The sequence below is a fragment of the Oncorhynchus tshawytscha genome, unplaced genomic scaffold (genome assembly GCF_018296145.1).
Source record: "Oncorhynchus tshawytscha isolate Ot180627B unplaced genomic scaffold, Otsh_v2.0 Un_contig_993_pilon_pilon, whole genome shotgun sequence".
NCBI classification, from domain to species: Eukaryota; Metazoa; Chordata; class Actinopteri; order Salmoniformes; family Salmonidae; genus Oncorhynchus; species Oncorhynchus tshawytscha.
In genome coordinates, this window is record NW_024609715.1 from 57,801 (window position 1) to 82,371 (window position 24,571).

General features: G+C 45.3%; 1 pseudogene; it reads left to right on the plus strand.

Moving 5' to 3' along the window:
• The first annotated feature begins 715 nt into the window (after positions 1-715).
• Positions 716-24,571, plus strand: part of LOC112242481 — a 37,778-nt pseudogene continuing 13,922 nt past the window's right edge.

Below are 24,571 nucleotides of genomic sequence, written 5' to 3' on the forward strand. Positions count from 1 at the left end.
AGCAGATGTCCTTAATGTGCATATTGTTAAAAGATTTGCATAATTCATGTTTTTTTTTCAGCATGATTTGGTGAAAGCCCCAAAGGCTTCAGAAAAGTCTTGGTTTCCCATCAATATTTATGCTAGCAAGCTAGCTCATTTTAGATGAGACTAGCAAAAGTTAGCTACCATCTAAAATAGATTAGACAACTTTCCATTTTTTTCCCCAAAACTTGTGGCCTTTCTCAGTGTTATACATTTGAGTGATGTTGCCAACTGGGAAGTTGAGAAAAGAAACGATCTCTGACTTGGAACAAAATTTGCTTTGAAAGGTTGTCCAAGTCGGAATTCCAAGTCGGGAACTCTGGCATCTTTTCTTGAGCTCCGACTTTCCAACCCGAAGATCACTGACCTCACTTTTCCCAGTTCCCAGTTGTCTTGAAAGCACCATTGGCCCTCAAACGTGAACTCCAGATACGCCATTTCGAAAATTAGGCGTTTCCCGCGAAACGGAAAATGCGTCATCACACTCCCTCATCTGATTGGTCGGATAGGCGGGCCTTCAGACTTTGTGGCTGTCGTAACTAGTAATGACTGCGTGTGAATGGCAAACGTTTCTCTACCGAACGTCATCTGCCAACCCGTGATGATTCGCACCAATCACAACTCTCACTTCTCCAAACAACGCCTCTGATTCGACTAGGATCTGTGAGGGCGGGTTGCTTTCAAGTCACCATTTGAATGATTGAGTTCAGGGAGTTTATGCCTGATATGTGGGGAGGAAAAAAAAACGGTCAATTTGACTGTTTCGTAGAAGCTCTCAGGAAAATTGTACTAAATGGTTCATTTGCGTAGAGTTTTGTAGCTTTACCAAACCGACATAGCGGCTAGCATTATTTCATGGCATCTTTCCAACTCACCTTATTTGTTGTGATTATCTACAGCGATTCAAGCAGGTCCAGCTAACAAGCTAGTTCAGGGTTAGCATAACTAGCTAACTGACGTTCAGTAGGAAACAGCTACACAGAGATAGCTAGGTGAACGTGCCGGGTGCTTGCTAACTTCTCTAATTTCGTGCGTCCTTGCGATTTAATCGAAATAGTTTCTCTGACGAACTTTTTTAGCCAACAAACAATGCATTTCTACAACAAGACTAATGTTTATTCCATGAATTTGACAAGAAGATAGCTAGCTAACTTTGCTGGCTAAACACCGCCTGGCTAGCTTCAGCTTGCTCGTTTTTTGGTAACGTTACTCTTTGTTTTGACAAAGGACTTGACATTTTTTTTCTTTCATATTTGGAATATACCTGGGACATTTAGTATTTCCTGGGCCATGTCTCCCCAGAAGCACGGTTCTTCTGACGGCGGCAACAACGTATCGGGTCCCGCTGTGGGATACGTTGGCACCGGTGGCGGCAGAGCGAACGGCCGTGTCTTCCACCACCAGACAACTGCAGTTGTGATGCCCGCAGCCAAGAAGCCGAAAATGGAACTGGTTCAAGCCGATCATGAGTTGTTCTTGCAGGCATTTGAAAGTGAGTTGCTGTCATTGTCGTCATATAATGTTGTTGCATGATTAGTTATCTTTTTATTGCTAGATTGGCATTTACAATCAACCTCTATTTAATCTAGTTTAAATAGTAGTGTCCCTTGTGAGGCATCTCTTGTGAGGCATCTTTCAAAAAAGAAAATTATAACCACATTTCACCAGAAAGACGTCAAGTTCAAAGCATCTGACAACATGATTTGACAGTCATCAGTATACAAAGAAATCTGACCCTATTTTAGATTTATAGCTAACTACTGGAGTTAATTTATTTTAGCACGTGTTTGCTTACTTCCTCCTCTGAAGAGATGACATGTGCCAGAACTACTTTAAGAAATGAGCATGTGCTGCCTTAGAAATATTTTTTTATTGAACCTTTAACTAATTAAGAACAAATTCTTATTTACATTGATGGCCTACCAAAAGGCAAAAGGCCCCCTGCGTGGACGGGGCCTGGGATTACAATAAAAATATAGGACCAAACACACATCCATCACGACGAGAGACAACACAACAGTCCATAAAGAGAGACCTAAGACAACATAGCATGGCAGCAACACATGACAACACAGCATGGTAGCAACTGTGTACTAACTAACGTGCTTCTACACCTGCATTGCTTGCTGTTTGAGGTTTTAGGCTGGGTTTCTGTACAGCACTTTGTGACATCAGTTGATGTAAGAAGGGCTATATAAATACATTTGATTGATTAATGCAACACACAAATATGTATAGGGTCACTTCCATGTTAAAGGGACCCATGATCACCAACATGGGAAGTCTATATTTGTGAAAAATGTAAAGGTGTGTGTGTGTATATGTATATATGTGTATATGTATATATGTGTATATGTATATATGTGTATATGTATATATGTGTATATGTATATGTATATGTATATATGTATATGTATATATGTATATATATGTATATGTATATATGTGTATATATGTATGTATATGTGTATATGTATATATATGTATATATATGTATATGTATATATATATATATGTGTATATGTATATGTATATATGTATATGTGTATATGTATATATGTATATGTGTATATGTATATGTGTATATGTATATGTGTATATGTATGTGTATATGTATGTATATATATGTATATGTATATATGTATATGTGTGTGTGTATATATATATATGTGTGTATATATATGTGTTTATATATGTGTATATGTATATATATATGCATACATTTTTAAACCATTTCCCATCCTAAAAAGGAGGAATAAGCAGAGGCTTTGATTTCTGGTCAAACATATGGAAAAGGGGTCTTAGAAAACATCTACCAGAAAGTATTAACATGTTTTATACATACATTAAAACACAACCATGTTGGAAGTAAAGACTCCTGAAATCAACCCTTATATGTGTTTCTGCCTTCTGTAAGTTTAAGAAAACATTCCCCTTGTGCCTTGAAATTCCGTTATCAAAAACCCACATTAGCTAGAGTGTTTTTACTGACGTACATTTTGTTTATGAATTATTAAGTGATTACAACTCCAAATCCCATCATCAAATCGGTAACAGAATTTCAGAAAAATCGGTAACAGAATTTCTGCAATTGAATAGGCTACAATGGGAAATCATAGTAGTCACAAACCACAGTTGGATTCACATGTTTGAACAGTAGAGTACAGTAAAGAAAGGTATAGTTCCATACAGTATACCGTAGAGCACACTAGTTGAGTACACTATAATTTACTGCACTATACTATATGGAACTAGACTGAACTATACTATACGGAACTATACTCTACTGTACTGAACTATCCTCTACTGAACTGAACTATCCTCTACTGAACTATACTGTACTGAACTGTACAATACTGCACTATATTCTACTCTACTGAACTATCCTCTACTGAACTGCACTATCTTCTACCGAACTATACTGTACTGAACTCTATTGTACTGAACTATACTCTACTGTACTGCACTATACTGTACTGAACTCTAATGAACTGAACAATACTCTACTGTACTGATCTCTGCTCTACTATACTTTACTGCACTCTACTGTACGAGTATACAAATAAGATTGTTGTTTATGTAAAGTAATTTACTGTAAGCTAATAAATGTTGACCCAGTGTCAGTTTCAGAGCCAACAATAATTACCCTTCTAGGATAAATAGTCTTATCAATATAATGTATAATGTTATTGTCAATGTAATTTACTGTGAACTTAGTGAATGTTCAACCAGTCTATTGTGTTTCCAGAACCGACCCAGATCTACAGGTTTCTCAGAACAAGGAACTTGATAGCGGTACGTTGGAAACCTTCTCAGCACCCGTCATTCTTTACTGTCTGTGGCCTCTAATGGTGTGTCTGTTATGAAGATGGTAACCATTTAATGTACCTCCTAGAAGAGCATTCTGTTGAGCAGATAAAGACTTACCTTGAACCAGCTGTAACATGGCTGGTTAATGATCTGTTTGGTCATTGGACAATCTGTTTGGTCATTGGACAATCTGTTTGGTCATTGGACAATCTGTTTGGTCATTGGACAATCTGTTGCAACATTTCTGTCAAAGTGCAGAAGATGCAAGTGCAGATTTCTAATAGTTTTTTTCCTGTTTTTTGTTGTTGTATTTTCAGCCCATATTTCTGCACAGAACCCTCACCTACATGTCCCACAGAAACTCCAGAACAAGCGCCAAACGGTAAAAACCTGCGTTAGCCATTTTAGGTTATTCTTCAATAACACAAACTCCACAGCAAATCAAGGGGAGGAAAAATAGGTTTATTTGAGAAGGACAAATCAAGATGTTATGCTGGGAGGTAGATGTTCAGTCTCCCCTCTCAGCTTTTCTCCCCCGAACAAAGGAACAGGATGCTGTTTTATAGCCTAGGATTGACCAATCAAAAGTCCTTGCAGTATGACTGGGCCAATGGCCAAATAACCAGTATCCTGCTCCGGACTGTACAGAACGAAGCTCTGAGTTCAGGAGTAACATTCCACACATTCTAAACGGCTGTTGAACTGAAAACCAACTCCTATTTACATTGACAATTCCCTATTGACCGTTAGTATTATATTTTGTTTTTAGTACTCTCGTCCTCTCATCCTCTCAAACTCTGCGTTGTGTATTTATCTTCTACGTATTCTTACACCTGCATGAAGGTGTTGATTCGAACTGTTAAATGTTTTCACATGTACATTGACATGTTAGGCATTCTCAGCATACTAATGAAGCTAGTTTGAGTTTCCAGTCTTTTAAATAGCCTACATGAGCACCAGACATAATGACCATGAACCCGACGACCTCAGAACCTGAAGAGTTTGTAAAACAAAACCCTGTTGGATTACTGCAGGGGAGAGTGTGTGTGTGTGGTTCAGTATGCTGTTATCTTAACAGAGGGCCAACCGCCATGGGGCTGCATAGTGTAGGAGGGGGCTGCCCCTGCTGTTTCACTGAATGATGTAATGTATACATACATCTGTATGTCTATGGACTTGTTCAACGTTGCAGGTGACTACAGATTGACTGATCTACAAATCACCTTGCATCATATAACTACTCATTTATTATTTGTAGATCAATTTACCCATGATGCATCATCGCAGATTTGATGCTCTTGAAAACCAGTGATCCCTGTGGGAATTGAAAATCAACCGTGTTGCTAGCGCTGCACTCTTCCTAACTGAACCACACAGGACCATTGTCTGCTGAAATGAGACGGTGTACGTGTAGGCTGGTTGGCTATTGGCTATATCTTTCTCTATGTAAATGAGAAAGGGTGTGTTTAATTATATTAGCTGTTTTGCATATCATTTGATTATAGTGATATTTGGGGCCCTGAGTTCTTCTTGATTTATAGTGATATCTAGAATCATATGTTTTCCAGCAATACTAATACAACCTGAAGTGATGTCATCCCACCTAGCCCTGCCAAATTCCCTCAAATTACTTCTTAATGCTGGAACACCCTCCTTAATTGAAAATGTTTCTTACAGAATAAATATGAAATGCAAATGTATAACCATGGTAACTATCAAAACGGAACAGTTAGGAGATTATGGGGAAATTATTAGACTAAAGGTGAGGACACAACAGTTCACCTGACAGGTAGGTAGCCTCGTGGTTAGAGCTTTGGGCCATCGAATCCCAGAGCTGACAAGGTCTAAATCTGTCGTTCTGCCCCTGAGCAAGGCAGTTAACCCACTGTTCCCCGGGCGCCGACAACGTGGCTGTTGATTAAGGCAGCCCTCCGCACCCTGTCGATTAAGGCAGCCCTCCGCACCCTGTCGATTAAGGCAGCCCTCCGCCCCGTCGTTTAAAGCAGCCCTCCGCACCCTGTCAATTAAGGCAGCCCTCCGCACCCTGTCGATTAAAGCAGCCCTCCGCATCCCTCCCCCTGATTCAGAGGGGTTGGGTTAAATGCGGAAGACATATTTCAGTTGAAGGCATTCAGTTGGACAACTGACTAGGTGACTTTTCCTTTCCCACAAGGCTGAATCCAAACATGTTATGTACATTTGACCATTTACTGTACGTTTCACTGCATATGTTGATAATGAAATCTGAAAATACTCTGAATACATTCAGGAACATGATGCTATTCCTATGTGTTGGAGGTGCAACATAAGACAAACATTTTTCAACATGGGGCTAACTAACTGGTGTCCCCAAGTGTCCACACAAAGTGTTCACAGTTCCTAAGTCATTTCAATGCACTTTTATGTCTGAAAGAAGTCTTCAACGACAAGGTGCTTTTTTAAAATCTCTCCTCTCGGTGCCGTTGAGGAACTAGAGCAAAGCACCCTTGTTGTTTTGTTAGGAACACAACCCTGCATCCCCTCCATCATACTATTACTGTTGTTGTTTACACAATCCCAAAACGCTCTATTGTAAATCGCCATCTGGGTCAGATGGGCATCATTTGAAAGGTTGTTCTATTGCCAACATGACCTAGCTAAGTTATAAAAATACGATATTAATACGATGTTAAGCTTTCACAAGGCAATTCAGGGAAGCTGATGGTAATTCTGGTGCATGTAGGAAGGAGTCGTGAGTGCATTCTGGTGCCTGTGGGAAGGAGTCGTGAGGGCATTCTGGTGCCTGTGGGAAGGAGTCGTGAGGGCATTCTGGTGCCTGTGGGAAGGAGTCGTGAGGGCATTCTGGTGCCTGTGGGAAGGAGTCGTGAGGGCATTCTGGTGCCTGTGGGAAGGAGTCGTGAGGCCATTCTGGTGCCTGTGGGAAGGAGTCGTGAGGGCATTCTGGTGCCTGTGGGAAGGAGTCGTGAGGGCATTCTGGTGCCTGTGGGAAGGAGTCGTGAGGGCATTCTGGTGCCTGTGGGAAGGAGTCGCGAGTGCATTCTGGTGCCTGTGGGAAGGAGTCGCGAGTGCATTCTGGTGCCTGTGGGAAGGAGTCGCGAGTGCATTCTGGTGCCTGTGGGAAGGAGTCGCGAGTGCATGCTGGTGCCTGTGGGAAGGAGTCGCGAGTGCATGCTGGTGCCTGTGGGAAGGAGTCGCGAGTGCATGCTGGTGCCTGTGGGAAGGAGTCGCGAGTGCATGCTGGTGCCTGTGGGAAGGAGTCGCGAGTGCATGCTGGTGCCTGTGGGAAGGAGTCGCGAGTGCATGCTGGTGCCTGTGGGAAGGAGTCGCGAGTGCATGCTGGTGCCTGTGGGAAGGAGTCGCGAGTGCATGCTGGTGCCTGTGGGAAGGAGTCGCGAGTGCATGCTGGTGCCTGTGGGAAGGAGTCGCGAGTGCATGCTGGTGCCTGTGGGAAGGAGTCGCGAGTGCATTCTGGTGCCTGTGGGAAGGAGTCGCGAGTGCATTCTGGTGCCTGTGGGAAGGAGTCGCGAGTGCATTCTGGTGCCTGTGGGAAGGAGTCGCGAGTGCATTCTGGTGCCTGTGGGAAGGAGTCGCGAGTGCATTCTGGTGCCTGTGGGAAGGAGTCGCGAGTGCATTCTGGTGCCTGTGGGAAGGAGTCGCGAGTGCATTCTGGTGCCTGTGGGAAGGAGTCGCGAGTGCATTCTGGTGCCTGTGGGAAGGAGTCGCGAGTGCATTCTGGTGCCTGTGGGAAGGAGTCGCGAGTGCATTCTGGTGCCTGTGGGAAGGAGTCGCGAGTGCATTCTGGTGCCTGTGGGAAGGAGTCGCGAGTGCATTCTGGTGCCTGTGGGAAGGAGTCGCGAGTGCATTCTGGTGCCTGTGGGAAGGAGTCGGAGTGCATTCTGGTGCCTGTGGGAAGGAGTCGCGAGTGCATTCTGGTGCCTGTGGGAAGGAGTCGCGAGTGCATTCTGGTGCCTGTGGGAAGGAGTCGCGAGTGCATTCTGGTGCCTGTGGGAAGGAGTCGCTGAGCTGCATCTGGTGCATTGTGCCTGTGGGAACCCATGTCTGAAAGCATGTATGGTGCCTTGGAATGAGTCTGACGTGCATGCTGGAGCCTTTGGAAATGATTGAGTTGCTTGTCAAAGCATATTTCATGCTGGTGCCAACTGGGAAGGAAATCATTTGAGTGCATGCTGGTGCCACTGTGGGTCAAGGAAGTGCATGCATGGTTACTGGGAAGGAGTCTAACGGCGTCAGTGCATGCTGGTGCCTGTGGGACAGGAGCTCTGGCGAGTGCATGCTGTGCCTGTCAAGGAGCTCTAGTCATAGCATGTTAGTGAACAGAACTGAGCTCGCGTCATGCATAGCTGTTACTGAACAGCACAGAGCTCTGGTGATGTATAGCATGTTACTGAACAGCACTGAGTCTGACGTGGAACAGCACTGAGTGCATTCTGTTGCTGTGGGAACAGACACTGATGCATTCTGGTAGCATGTTACTGAACAGCCACTGAGCTCTGACGCATGTATAGCATGTTACTGAACAGACACCAGTGCATTACTGGTGCATGTTACTGAACAGCCACTGAGCTCTGACGTCATGTGCATTACTGACACTGAGCTCTGACGTCATGAAGCATGTTACTGAACAGCCACTGAGCTCTGACGCATGTAGGTTAAGGAGTAGCAGTGCATTCTGGTGCCTGTTGGGACAGCCACTGAGCTCGCGTCATGTGCATTCTGGTGAACAGACACTGAGCTCTACGTAGTGTTACTGAATTAGCCATGTTGGTGCATGTTACTGTAGCTGTGGGAAGGAGCATGTTACTGAACAGCTGAGCTCTGACGTCATGTTAGCATGCACAGCCACTGAGCTCTGCCTGTATAGCATGTTACTGAACAGACACTGATTCTGGCGTGCCTGTATAGCATGTTACTGAACAGACACTGAGCTCTGACGCCTGTGGGAAGCATGTACTTACAGACACTGATTCTGGTGCCTGTGGGAAGCTCTGAGCATGTTACTGAACATTCTGAGCTCTGACGTCATGTATAGCATGTTACTGAACAGACACTGAGCTCTGACGTCATGTATCATGTTACTGAACAGACACTGAGCTCTGACGTCATGTATAGCATGTTACTGAACATCACTGAGCTCTGGCGTCATGTATAGCATGTTACTGTACAGACACTGAGCTCTGACGTCATTTATTATAGTCACTCAACTACTCATCTTTTAAATACATTTGAGTCCTCTTCATTCACAGCACTGAGCTTCACTCGGGTCAACAAAACATGTTACTGAAAAGCCACAGACACTGAGGGGCAGGGATGGGGACATCACTGGTCACCACTGGGCTCTAGTTCATGTTATACGGCTGTCACTCAAAACCCATACAGACTGTAGATGCACAGAGCCTGAGCTCTGACGTCATGTATAGCATGTTACTGAACAGCCACTGAGCTCTGACGTCATGTATAGCATGTTACTGAACAGAACAGACGTCATGTATAGCACTGAGCTCTGACGTCATGTATAGCATGTTACTGAACAGACACTGAGCTCTGACGTCATGTATAGCATGTTACTGAACAGCCATATAGCATGTTACTGTAGCATGTTACTGAACAGCCACTGAGCTCTGACGTCATGTATAGCATGTTACTGAACAGACACTGAGCTCTGACGTCATGTATAGCATGTTACTGAACAGACACTGAGCTCTGACGTCATGTATAGCATGTTACTGAACAGACACTGAGCTCTGACGTCATGTATAGCATGTTACTGTACAGACACTGAGCTCTGACGGCATGTATAGCATGTTACTGAACAGACACTGAGCTCTGACGTCATGTTACTGAACAGCCACTGAGCTCTACGCATGTTACTGAACAGCCACTGAGCTCTGACGTCATGTATAGCATGTTACTGAACAGACACTGAGCTCTGACGTCATGTATAGCATGTTACTGAACAGACACTGAGCTCTGACGTCATAGCATGTTACTGAACAGACACTGAGCTCTAGCATGTTACTGAACAGCCACTGAGCTCTGACGTCATGTATAGCATGTTACTGAACAGACACTGAGCTCTGAGCGTCATGTATAGCATGTTACTGAACAGCCACTGAGCTCTGACGTCATGTATAGCATGTTACTGAACAGCCACACTGAGCTCTGACGTCATGTATAGCATGTTACTGAACAGACACACTGAGCTCTGAACAGCCACTGAGCTCTGACGTCATGTATAGCATGTTACTGAACAGACACTGAGCTCTGACGTCATGTATAGCATGTTACTGAACAGACACTGAGCTCTGACGTCATGTATAGCATGTTACTGAACAGACACTGAGCTCTGACGTCATGTATAGCATGTTACTGAACAGACACTGAGCTCTGACGTCATGTATAGCATGTTACTGTACAGACACTGAGCTCTGACGTCATGTATAGCATGTTACTGAACAGACACTGAGCTCTGACGTCATGTATAGCATGTTACTGAACAGACACTGAGCTCTGACGTCATGTATAGCATGTTACTGAACAGACACTGAGCTCTGACGTCATGTATAGCATGTTACTGAACAGACACTGAGCTCTGACGTCATGTATAGCATGTTACTGAACAGACACTGAGCTCTGACGTCATGTATAGCATGTTACTGAACAGACACTGAGCTCTGACGTCATGTATAGCATGTTACTGAACAGACACTGAGCTCTGTATACATAGCATGTTACATGTTACAACAGCCACTGAGCTCTGACGTCATGTATAGCATGTTACTGAACAGACACTGAGCTCTGACGTCATGTATAGCATGTTACTGAACAGACACTGAGCTCTGACGTCATGTATAGCATGTTACTGAACAGACACATGAGCTGAACAGCCACTGCTCTACGTCATGTTAGCATGTTACTGAACAGCCACTGAGCTCTGACGTCATGTATAGCATGTTACTGAACAGACACTGAGCTCTGACGTCATGTATAGCATGTTACTTACTGAACAGACACTGAGCTCTGAGCTGAGCTCTGACGTCATGTATAGCATGTTACTGAACAGCCACTGAGCTCTGACGTCATGTATAGCATGTTACTGAACAGACACTGAGCTCACGTTACTGAACAGACACTGAGCTCTAGCATGTTACTGAACAGCCACTGAGCTCTGACGTCATGTATAGCATGTTACTGAACAGACACTGAGCTCTGACGTCATGTATAGCATGTTACTGAACAGACACTGAGCTCTGACGTCATGTATAGCATGTTACTGTACAGACACTGAGCTCTGACGTCATGTATAGCATGTTACTGAACAGACACTGAGCTCTGACGTCATGTATAGCATGTTACTGAACAGACACTGAGCTCTGACGTCATGTATAGCATGTTACTGAACAGACACTGAGCTCTGACGTCATGTATAGCATGTTACTGTACAGACACTGAGCTCTGACGTCATGTATAGCATGTTACTGAACAGACACTGAGCTCTGACGTCATGTATAGCATGTTACTGAACAGACACTGAGCTCTGACGTCATGTATAGCATGTTACTGAACAGACACTGAGCTCTGACGTCATGTATAGCATGTTACTGAACAGACACTGAGCTCTGACGTCATGTATAGCATGTTACTGTACAGACACTGAGCTCTTACGTCATGTTACCGTACAGACACTGAGCTCTGACGTCATGTATAGCATGTTACTGAACAGACACTGAGCTCTGACGTCATGTTACTGTACAGACACTGAGCTCTGACGTCATGTATAGCATGTTACTGAACAGACACTGAGCTCTGACGTCATGTATAGCATGTTACCGTACAGACACTGAGCTCTGATGTCATGTATAGCATGTTACTGAACAGACACTGCTACAGTTTAGGAGATTTATAAATACCCCAAAATCTGCCTTTTTCACTCCAGTTTCAAGGAGTGTACAGGGCTCAATGGGTTGAATACATCCTCACTTTACGATGATATATATATCTTCATGTAGTGGTGATGTCTGATTCTCCCACTTTCACACTTCCTGTCATGGATTTAACATCATTGGATGGTTGTAGGGGCAGTGGGTGGGGCACTTTTCCAGCGTGGTTAAATCCTTGACTGGCAGTATGCAACACAAGTGTGGAGGAGGAGGACACAGCCTCAGAGATGCAGTGTAAATCCCCAGTGTGTCCTGTCTATTAACCCTGGGGGTTCTCTGGGGGGGGTCAGGAAGTCCTCCAGGGTGGATCACCTGCTGTACAGAGTGGAGAAGAAGAGGGCTGAGCAGAAGGCACACAGGTAAACAGACCATCATCTTCCAGAGCTGTGTTCCAATACTAACCACACTAACTGGGGCGGCTGGTTAGCCTAGTGGTTAGAGCGTTGGACTAGTAACCGGAAGGTTGCAAGTTCAAATCCCAGAGCTGACAATCTGTCGTTCTGCCCCTGAACAGGCAGTTAACCCACGAGGGGGTTAACACTTTGAGAGCCAAACACTCTGAATTTACAAACAGACAATCTGACAACACAACTCTGGCAGTCCAGATTTGAATTTATGAACACACCCGAAGTCGTAAAATGTCTAGCTAGTTATTTGTTATGCTAACAAGCTAGCAAGAGGTTGCATAGCAACAGAATCAACTTCCTGCAGAAGAGCTAGTACGCTCAACTGAAAGGATACTGTTTGTTTACAGTTTACTTACATTTTTACTCATAGTATATATTCATTAAGTATGTAGGATATAGTATGTTAGTATGGGTATTCATTAAGTAGGTAGTATACAGTATGTTAGTATGGGTACTCATTAAATAGGTAGTATACAGTATGTTAGTATGGGTATACAGTATGTTAGTATGGGTATACAGTATGTTAGTATGGGTATACAGTATGTTAGTATGGGTACTCATTAAGTAGGTAGTATACAGTATGTTAGTATGGGTACTCATTAAGTAGGTAGTATACAGTATGTTAGTATGGGTACTCATTAAGTAGGTAGTATACAGTATGTTAGTATGGGTACTCATTAAGTAGGTAGTATACAGTATGTTAGTATGGGTACTCATTAAGTAGGTAGTATACGGTATGTTATGGGTACTCATTAAATAGGTAGTATACAGTATGTTAGGGTACTCATTTAGTATGTTAGTATGGGTAGGTAGTATAGTATGTTAGTATGGGTACTCATTAAGTAGTATGTACAGTATGTTAGTATGGGTACTCATTAAGTAGGTAGTATACAGTATGTTAGTATGGGTACTCATTAAGTAGGTAGTATACAGTATGTTAGTATGGGTACTCATTAAGTAGGTAGTATACAGTATGTTAGTATGGGTACTCATTAAGTAGGTAGTATACAGTATGTTAGTATGGGTATTTGAACACAGCTCTGGTCTTTTTCCATTAGTCCACTGTTGATACAGTGATGATGTGGCCTGCTACACTTTCCTTGTTGAAAGTTCTCCAGGCCAATGTCCTGTACTTAACCAATGACTTGCAAAACAAAATGGGACTGTATCAATGAGTAGAATATCGTTTTTGAGTGGATTGTTACTTTAACTCCCAAAGTGCTTGATATCCATAGTCCCAAAACACCCATTCACACCTGAAAGAATAAGATCTAAGGTCTTTTTGTTAACTCTTGTATAACTCTGTCCCCAGCCTGGCTTCACACCTGCAACTCACCTTCACTGGGTTCTTTCATAAAGTTGGTAAGTGTAACTTGATGTTTGTAGGGACGATGGTCGGTAAGTGTTTAACTTGATGTTTGTAGGGACGATGGTCGGTAAGTGTTTAACTTGATGTTTGTAGGGACGATGGTCGGTAAGTGTAACTTGATGTTTGTAGGGATGATGGTCGGTAAGTGTTTAACTTGATGTTTGTAGGGATGATGGTCGGTAAGTGTTTAACTTGATGTTTGTAGGGACGATGGTCGGTAAGTGTTTAACTTGATGTTTGTAGGGACGATGGTCGGTAAGTGTTTAACTTGATGTTTGTAGGGACGATGGTCGGTAAGTGTTTAACTTGATGTTTGTAGGGACGATGGTCGGTAAGTGTTTAACTTGATGTTTGTAGGGACGATGGTCGGTAAGTGTTTAACTTGATGTTTGTAGGGATGATGGTCGGTAAGTGTTTAACTTGATGTTTGTAGGGACGATGGTCGGTAAGTGTTTAACTTATTTGCAGGGCAAATATCAATTTAATCAGATATCAAATGCACGTTATACGGTTACTGTCTTCTTATTCCCCTCTCATCTTGACAGTTACTGTCTTATTCCCCTCTCATTCCCCTCTCATCCTGACGGTTACTGTCTTCTTATTCCCCTCTAATCCTGACGGTTACTGTCTTATTCCCCTCTCATCCTGACGGTTACTGTCTTCTTATTCCCCTCATCCTGACGGTTACTGTCTTCTTATTCCCCTCTCATCCTGACGGTTACTGTCTTCTTATTCCCCTCTCATTCCCCTCTAATCCTGACGGTTACTGTCTTCTTATTCCCCCTCATCCTGACGGTTACTGTCTTCTTATTCCCCTCTCATCCTGACGGTTACTGTCTTCTTATTCCCCTCTCATCCTGACGGTTACTGTCTTCTTATTCCCCCCTCATCCTGACGGTTACTGTCTTCTTATTCCCCTCTCATCCTGACGGTTACTGTCTTCTTATTCCCCTCTCATCCTAGTGGTTACTGTCTTCTTATTCCCCTCTAATCCTGACGGTTACTGTCTTCTCATTCCCTCTACAGAGAAGTCATCAGTAGCCTCAGAAAATGAGCAGAACTCTGTTTCTCTAGAGGTGCTGCTGGTTAAAGTCTGTCACAAGAAGAGGAAGGTAAGAGACAGTGTGAGAGCATCTGCTAAATGTAAAAAATGTGTGTGTGTGTGTGTGTGCGCAATCACATCTCTCATTTTATCCCTCTATCTCTCCCATCCTTTTCTCTCTTCTCTCCCCACTCTCCCATACACATTCCCACTCCCCTGTTCTCTCTCATCCTCTTTTCTCTCTTCTCTCCCCACTCTCCCATACACATTTCCCCTCCCCTGTTCTCTCTCATCCTCTTCTCTCCCCACTCTCCCATACACATTTCCCCTCCCCTGTTCTCTCTCATCCTCTCTTCTCTCCCCACTCTCCCATACACATTTCCACTCCCCCGTTCTCTTCCTCCCCCAGGATGTGAGCTGTCCAGTGAAGCAGGTTCCTACAGGGAAGAAACAGGTGCCTCTGAACCCAGACAGCAGCACTCCCAGCAGTCAGCCCAAGCCGGGCTCCTGTCCTTCTCTGGTGGTGTCCAGTAGTGAGTTTGATGCCAGCAACGGCCACACGGTTAAGTCCTACTCCCTGTTGTTCAGAGTGTCTGGACCAGGCAGGACGCAGCACAACGGACTGGTCAATGGACAGACCAATGAGAATATAGGTAGGCTTAGTGCTGGAGTTAAACTACATGTGGGTGGGGGGAACTCCAGTCTTGTATTGGTACAGGGGTGTGTGTGTGTGTGTGTGTGTGTGTGTGTGTGTGTGTGTGTGTGTGTGAACCCCAGTCTTGTATTGGTACAGGGTGTGTGTATGTGAACCCCAGTCTTGTATTGGTACAGGGTGTGTGTATGTGAACCCCAGTCTTGTATTGGTACACTGTGTGTGTGTGAACCCCAGTCTTGTATTGGCACTGTGTGTGTGTGTGTGTGAACCCCAGTCTTGTATTGGTGCAGTGTGTGTGTGTGTGTGTGTGTGTGTGTGTGTGTGTGTGAACCCCAGTCTTGTATTGGCACTGTGTGTGTGTGTGTGTGTATGTGAACCCCAGTCTTGTATTGGCACAGAGGTGTGTGTGTGTGTGTGTGTGTGTGTGTGTGTGTGTGTGTGTGAACCCCAGTCTTGTATTGGTACAGGGTGTGTATATGTGAACCCCAGTCTTGTATTGGCACTGTGTGTGTGTGTATGTGTGTGAACCCCAGTCTTGTATTGGTACATTGAACCCCAGTCTTGTATTGGTACAGGGTGTGTATATGTGAACCCCAGTCTTGTATTGGCACTGTGTGTGTGTGTATGTGTGTGAACCCCAGTCTTGTATTGGTACAGGGTGTGTGTGTGTGTGAACCCCAGTCTTGTATTGGTACAGGGTGTGTATGTGTGAACCCCCCAGTCTTGTATTGGTCTTGTATTGGAACCACAGTCTTGTATTGGTGTGTGTGTGTGAACCCCAGTCTTGTATTGGTACAGGTGTGTGTGTGTGTGAACCCCAGTCTTGTATTGGTACAGAGGTGTGTGTGTGAACCCCAGTCAGTCTTGTATTGGTGAACAGTGTGTGTGTGTGTGTGAACCCCAGTCTTGTATTGGTACAGGGTGTGTATATGTGAACCCCAGTCTTGTATTGGAACCCCAGTCTTGTATGTGTGTGTGTGTGTGTGAACCCCAGTCTTGTATTGGTACAGGGTGTGTGTGTGTGTGAACCCCAGTCTTGTATTGGTACAGGGTGTGTGTGTGTGAACCCCAGTCTTGTATTGGTACAGGGGTGTGTGTGTGAACCCCAGTCTTGTATTGGTACAGGGTGTGTGTGTGTGAACCCCAGTCTTGTATTGGTACAGGGTGTGTGTGTGTGTGAACCCCAGTCTTGTATTGGTACAGGGTGTGTGTATGTGAACCCCAGTCTTGTATTGGTACAGGTGTGTGTGTGTGTGTGAACCCCAGTCTTGTATTGGTACAGGGTGTGTGTATGTGAACCCCAGTCTTGTATTGGTACAGAGGTGTGTGTGTGAACCCCAGTCTTGTATTGGCACAGGGTGTGTGTGTGTGAACCCCAGTCTTGTATTGGTACAGGGTGTGTGTGTGTGAACCCCAGTCTTGTATTGGTACAGGGTGTGTGTGTGTGTGAACCCCAGTCTTGTATTGGTACAGGGTGTGTGTGTGTGAACCCCAGTCTTGTATTGGTACAGGGTGTGTGTATGTGAACCCCAGTCTTGTATTGGCACAGAGGATGTGTGTGTGAACCCCAGTCTTGTATTGGTCTTGTGTTGGAACAGTCTTGTATTGGTACAGGGTGTGTGTGTGTGTGTGTGTGTGAACCCCAGTCTTGTATTGGTACAGGGTGTGTGTGTGTGAACCCCAGTCTTGTATTGGTACAGGGTGTGTGTGTGTGAACCCCAGTCTTGTATTGGTACAGGGTGTGTGTATGTGAACCCCAGTCTGTGTATGTGTGTGAACCCCAGTCTTGTATTGGTGTGTGTGTGTGAACCCCAGTCTTGTATTGGTACAGGGTGTGTGTGTGTGAACCCCAGTCTTGTATTGGTACAGGTGTGTGTGTGTGTGAACCCCAGTCTTGTATTGGTACAGGGTGTGTGTGTGTGAACCCCAGTCTTGTATTGGTACAGGGTGTGTGTATGTGAACCCCAGTCCACAGAGGATGTGTGTGTGTCAGTCTTGTATTGGTACAGGGTGTTGTGAACCCCAGTCTTGTATTGGTACAGGGTGTGTGTGTGTGTGTGTGTGTGAACCCCAGTCTTGTATTGGTTGGTACAGAGAACCCCAGTCTTGTGTGTGTGTGTATATGTGAACCCCAGTCTTGTATTGGTACAGAGGTGTGTGTGTGTGTGTGTGTGTGTGTGTGAACCCCAGTCTTGTATTGGTACAGGGTGTGTGTGTGTGAACCCCAGTCTTGTATTGGTACAGGGTGTGTATATGTGAACCCCAGTCTTGTATTGGTACAGGGTGTGTATATGTGAACCCCAGTCTTGTATTGGTACAGGGTGTGTGTATGTGAACCCCAGTCTTGTATTGGTACAGGGTGTGTGTGTGTGAACCCCAGTCTTGTATTGGTACAGGTGTGTGTGTGTGTGAACCCCAGTCTTGTATTGGTACAGGGTGTGTGTGTGTGAACCCCAGTCTTGTATTGGTACAGTGGTGGTAACCCCAGTCTTGTATTGGTACAGAGGTGTGTGTGTGTGTGTGTTAACCCCAGTCTTGTATTGGTACAGAGGTGTGTGTGTGTGTGTTAACCCCAGTCTTGTATTGGTACAGAGGATGTGTGTGTGTGTGTGTGTTAACCCCAGTCTTGTATTGGTACAGAGGATGTGTGTGTGTGTGTGAACCCCAGTCTTGTATTGGTACAGTATTGGTGTGTGTGTGTGTGTGTGTGTGAACCCCAGTCTTGTATTGGTACAGGGGTGTGTGTGTGAACCCCAGTCTTGTATTGGTACTGTGGTGTGTGTGTGTGAACCCCAGTCTTGTATTGGTACAGAGGGTGTGTGTGTGTGAACCCCAGTCTTGTATTGGTACAGAGGATGTGTGTGTGAACCCCAGTCTTGTATTGGTACAGGGTGTGTGTGTGTGAACCCCAGTCTTGTATTGGTACAGGGTGTGTGTGTGTTAACCCCAGTCTTGTATTGGTACAGAGGATGTGTGTGTGAACCCCAGTCTTGTGTTGGTACAGGGTGTGTGTGAGAACCCCAGTCTTGTATTGGAACAGAGGATGTGTGTGTGTTAACCCTAGTCTAGTATTGGAACAGAGGATGTGTGTGTGTGTGTGTGTGTGAACCCCAGTCTTGTATTGGTACAGAGGATGTGTGTGTGTGTTAACCCCAGTCTTGTATTGGTACAGGATGTGTGTGTGTGTGTGTGTGTGTGTGTGTGTCTTGTGTGTGTGTGTGTTAACCCCAGTCTTGTATTGGTACAGAGGATGTGTGTGTGTGTGTGTGTTAACCCCAGTCTTGTATTGGTACAGAGGATGTGTGTGTGTGTTAACCCCAGTCTTGTATTGGTACAGAGGAGGTGTGTGTGTGTGTTAACCCCAGTCTTGTATTGGTACAGAGGGGTGTGTGTGTGTAACCCCAGTCTTGTATTGGTACAGAGGATGTGTGTGTGTGTGTGTGTGTGTTAACCCCAGTCTTGTATTGGTACAGAGGTGTGTGTGTGTGTTAACCCCAGTCTTGTATTGGTACAGAGGATGTGTGTGTGTGTGTGTGTGTGTTAACCCCAGTCTTGTATTGGTACAGAGGTGTGTGTGTGTGTGTGTGTTAACCCCAGTCTTGTATTGGTACAGAGGGTGTGTGTGTGTGTAACCCCAGTCTTGTATTGTGTGTGTGTGTGTTAACCCCAGTCTTGTATTGGTACAGAGGATGTGTGTGTGTGTGTGTTAACCCCAGTCTTGTATTGGTACAGAGTCTTGATGTGTGTGTGTGTGTGTGTGTTAACCCCAGTCTTGTATTGGTACAGAGGATGTGTGTGTGTGTGTGTAACCCCAGTCTTGTATTGGAACCCCAGTCTTGTATTGGTACAGAGAACCCCATGTGTGTGTGTGTGTGTGTGTGTGTGTTAACCCCAGTCTTGTATTGGTACAGAGGAGAACCCCAGTCTTGTGGTGTGTGTGTGTGTGTGTTAACCCCAGTCTTGTATTGGTACAGAGGAGGTGTGTGTGTGTGTGTGTGTTAACCCCAGTCTTGTATTGGTACAGAGGATGTGTGTGCGTGTGTGTGTGTTAACCCCAGTCTTGTATTGGTACAGAGGAGGTGTGTAACAGGAAGAAGAGAAGCTCCACCGTCAGACAAGAAGAAGTTGGAGAAACGACGTTCGTAGCTCAGATGACTGTGTTTGATAAGAACAGGTACACACACACACACAGATATGTCTTACTATACTTGAGGACTTTTTGGGAACCAACAATTGGATTCCCATTCAAGTTCTTATTTTCCCTAAACCTAACCCCTAAACCTAACCCCGAACCCTTAAACTTAACCCCTAAACCTAACCCTGAACCCTTAAACTTAACCCCTAAACCTAACCCTGAACCCTTAAACTTAACCCCTAAACCTAACCCTGAACCCTTAAACTTAACCCCTAAACCTAACCCTGAACCCTTAAACTTAACCCCTAAACCTAACCCTGAACCCTTAAACTTAACCCCTAAACCTAACCCTGAACCCTTAAACCTAACCCCTAAACCCTAACCCTTAACCCCTAAACCTAACCCTGAACCCTTAAACTTAACCCCTAAACCTAACCCTGAACCCTTAAACTTAACCCCTAAACCTAACCCTGAACCCTTAAACTTAACCCCTAAACCCTTAAACCTAACCCTGAACCCTAAACTTAACTAAAGCCTAACCCCTAAACTTAACCCCTAAAACCCTTAAACTTAACCCCTAAACCTAACCCTGAACCCTTAAACTTAACCCCTAAACCTAACCCTGAACCCTTAAACTTAACCCCTAAACCTAACCCTGAACCCTTAAACTTAACCCCTAAACCTAACCCTGAACCCCTAAAAACTTAACTTAACCCCTAAACCTAACCCTGAACCCTTAAACTTAACCCCTAAACCTAACCCTGAACCCTTAAACTTAACCCCTAAACCTAACCCCTGAACCCTTAAACTTAACCCCTAAACCTAACCCTGAACCCTTAAACTTAACCCCTAAACCTAACCCTGAACCCTTAAACTTAACCCCTAAACCTAACCCTAAAATAGACTTTAACAAGTGAGGACCGGCTGAATGTCCTCACTTGTCTGAATTATAGTTGGTTTACTACTCTTGGACTTAAGGTACTCACCAGTATAGTACAGTGTACACACACACACACACACACACACAGGGTTGTGTTCTTTTGTTATTCCTCTTTCACACACATTCTGTCTCTTTCTCATTCTCACTCTCATATGCTGCACACGTCTCTGGAGGACTGTGGGGCTTGTTGCCTCCGGCGTTCTTGGGTCTTGTTCCGTGTCTCTGGAGGACTGTGGGGCTTGTTCCGTGTCTCTGGAGGACTGTGGGGCTTGGTCCACGTCTCTGGAGGACTGTGGGGCTTGTCCGCGTCTCTGGAGGACTGTGGGGCTTGGTCCGCGTCTCTGGAGGACTGTGGGGCTTGGTCCGCGTCTCTGGAGGACTGTGGGGCTTGGTCCGCGTCTCTGGAGGACTGTGGGGCTTGGTCCGCGTCTCTGGAGGACTGTGGGGCTTGGTCCGCGTCTCTGGAGGACTGTGGGGCTTGGTCCGCGTCTCTGGAGGACTGTGGGGGCTTGGTCCACGTCTCTGGAGGACTGTGGGGCTTGGTCCGCGTCTCTGGAGGGCTTGGTCCGCGTCTCTGGAGGGCTTGGTCCGTCTCTGGAGGACTGTGGGGCTTGGTCCGCGTCTCTGGAGGAGGGCTTGGTCCGCGTCTCTGGAGGACTGTGGGGCTTGGTCCGCGTCTCTGGAGGACTGTGGGGCTCTGGAGGACTCTGGGGGCTTGGTCCGCGTCTCTGGAGGACTGTGGGGCTTGGTCCACGTCTCTGGAGGACTGTGGGGCTTGGTCCACGTCTCTGGAGGACTGTGGGGCTTGGTCCGCGTCTCTGGAGGACTGTGGGGCTTGGTCCGCGTCTCTGGAGGACTGTGGGGCTTGGTCCGCGTCTCTGGAGGACTGTGGGGCTTGGTCACGTCTCTGGAGGACTGTGGGGTCTCTGGAGGACTGTGGGGCTTGGTCCGCGTCTCTGGAGGACTGTGGGGCTTGGTCCGCGTCTCTGGAGGACTGTGGGGCTTGGTCCGCGTCTCTGGAGGACTGTGGGGCTTGGTCCGCGTCTCTGGAGGACTGTGGGGCTTGGTCCACGTCTCTGGAGGACTGTGGGGCTTGGTCCACGTCTCTGGAGGACTGTGGGGCTTGGTCCACAACAACTGCATTGCAGTTGGCCGTCTAGAAATCAACTTTCTTTACAAAAAACGACTCACTCTGCATCACCGATCTGAAGCTCTGGAAGACGGCCGATGTCCCTTCCTCCTTTCAGGCGTCTGCAGTTGTTAGATGGGTTGTATCTGTTGCTGTTAATGTTTTTGTGTGTGTGTGTGTGTGTGTGTGTGTGTAGGCGTCTGCAGTTGTTAGATGGAGAGTATGAGGTGTCTATGCAGCAGATGGTGGACTGTCCTGTCAACAAGAAGAGAGCCACCTGGGAAACGAACCTGGATGGAAAGGTACGTGTGTGTGTTGTCACCAGACCACAATTTGGACTTGGAAACCAGGTTTAGTATCACGTTACTCCATACCAAAACAATACCTGTGTTGTCATGTGCTGCTGCCATGCTATGTTGTTGTCTTTAGGTCTCTCTTTATGTGCTGTTGTGTTGTCTCTCGTCGTGATGTGTGTTTGGTACTATATTTTTTTATATGTATGGTATGTATGTATGTCATTTTTAATCCCAGCCCTCGTCCCCGCAGGAGGCCATTTGCCTTTTGGTAGGCCGTCATTGTAAATAAGATAAATTTGTTCTTAACTGACTTGCCTCGTTAAATAAAGTTCAATAAAAAATGTAAATAAATAAAAGGTATATTAACAAGTCCCAGAATGGCTCCTGATCCAGTCAGATGAACTCAGCTACTACTCTGTTCAATAGTTAGGCTCCTGATCCAGTCAGATGAACTCAGCTACTACTCTGTTCAATAGTTAGGCTCCTGATCCAGTCAGATGAACTCAGCTACTACTCTGTTCAATAGTTAGGCTCCTGTTCCAGTCAGATGAACTCAGCTACTACTCTGTTCAATAGAGCAGGAGCCTCCTGATCTTCACATCAGTATGAACTCAGCTACTACTCTGTTCAATAGTTAGGCTAACTATTGAACTGATCCAGTCAGAGCAGGAAACTATTTAAAATGTGAATTCACATCATTTTATGTTTCTGAGATCAGGAGCCTAACTATTGAACAGAGTGTGAGTTTTAAATGAGCTGTTTGAACAAGTGTATCTGTACATTTGTCTAACATGAACAGAGTAGTAGCTGAGTTATTTTCAGGAAACTATTGAACAGAGTAGTAGCTGAGTTCATCTGACTAAGAGCCTAACTATTGAACAGAGTAGTATCTGAGTTCATCTGACTGGATCAGGAGCCTAACTATTGAACAGAGTAGTAGCTGAGTTCATCTGACTGGATCAGGAGCCTAACTATTGAACAGAGTAGTAGCTGAGTTCATCTGACTGGATCAGGAGCCTAACTATTGAACAGAGCTAACATGATACAGTAGCTGAGTTCATCTGACTGGATCAGGAGCCTAACTATTGAACAGAGTAGTAGCTGAGTTCATCTGACTGGAGCCTAACATGAACAGAGAGCCTAACTATTGAACAGAGTAGTAGCTGAGTTCATCTGACTGGATCAGGAGCCTAACTATGAGTTATTCTGACCCTAACTATTTAGCTGTCCGCTAGCATGGAAAGTTAGCTACACAGTTGGAAGCTACAGTATCTTCATGCATTGTAAAGTTATTCTACCCTGTATGATTTAGACTAGTAATTATCAGTTTCAACATTTCTCCACGTAATGTTGCATTATTCAAGTGTGTTAACTTCAGTACAGGCTGATACAGTGGGGAGCTAACATGATACAGTAGACTGAGTGAGGGAGCTAACATGATACAGTAGACTGAGTGGGGAGCTAACATGATACAGTAGACTGAGTGGGGAGCTAACATGATACAGTAGACTGAGTGGGGAGCTAACATGATACAGTAGACTGAGTGGGGAGCTAACATGATACAGTAGACTGAGTGGGGAGCTAACATGATACAGTAGACTGAGTGGGGAGCTAACATGATACAGTAGACTGAGTGGGGAGCTAACATGATACAGTAGACTGAGTGGGGAGCTAACATGATACAGTAGACTGAGTGGGGAGCTAACATGATACAGTAGACTGAGTGGGGAGCTAACATGATACAGTAGACTGAGTGGGGAGCTAACATGATACAGTAGACTGAGTGGGGAGCTAACATGATACAGTAGACAGTAGACTGATACAGTGAGGGGAGCTAACATGATACAGTAGACTGAGTGGGGAGCTGATACATGGCTACAGTCCAGACCCAGTACAGGCTGAGTGGGGAGCTAACATGATACAGTCCAGACTCCCAGTACAGGAGTGGAACATGATACAGTAGACTGAGTGGGGAGCTAACATGATACAGTCCAGACAGAGCTAACATGATACAGTAGACTGAGTGGGGAGCTAACATGATACAGTCCAGACCAGACTGATACAGTACAGTAGCTGAGTGGGGAGCTAACATGATACAGTACAGACTGAGTGGGAGCTAACATGATACAGTAGACTGAGGTGGGGAGCTAACATGATACAGTCCAGACTGTACAGGCTGTGGGAGCTAACATGATACAGTCCAGACTGAGGTGGGGAGCTAACATGATACAGTCCAGACTGTACAGTAAGGGGAGCTAACATGATACAGTAGACTGAGTGGGGAGCTAACATGATACAGTACAGACTCTCAGTACAGGCTAAGTGGAGAGCTAACATGATACAGTAGACTGAGTGGGGAGCTAACATGATACAGTAGACTGAGTGGGGAGCTGAAATGATACAGTCCAGACTCCCAGTACAGGCTAAGTGGAGAGCTAACATGATACAGTCCAGACTCCCAGTGGAGGCTAAGTGGAGAGCTAACATGATACAGTAGACTGAGTGGGGAGCTAACATGATACAGTCCAGACTCCCAGGACAGGAGTGGGGAGCTAACATGATACAGTAGACTGAGTGGGGAGCTAACATGATACAGTCCAGACTGTACAGGTGGGGAGCTAACATGATACAGTCCAGACAGACTCCCAGTACAGAGCATGATACAGTACAGGAGGCTAAGGGGAGCTAACATGATACAGTAGACCAGACTCCCAGTACAGGCTAAGTGGGGAGCTAACATGATACAGACTAGTACAGGCTGAGTGGGAGCTAACATGATACAGTCCAGACTCCCAGTACAGGCTGG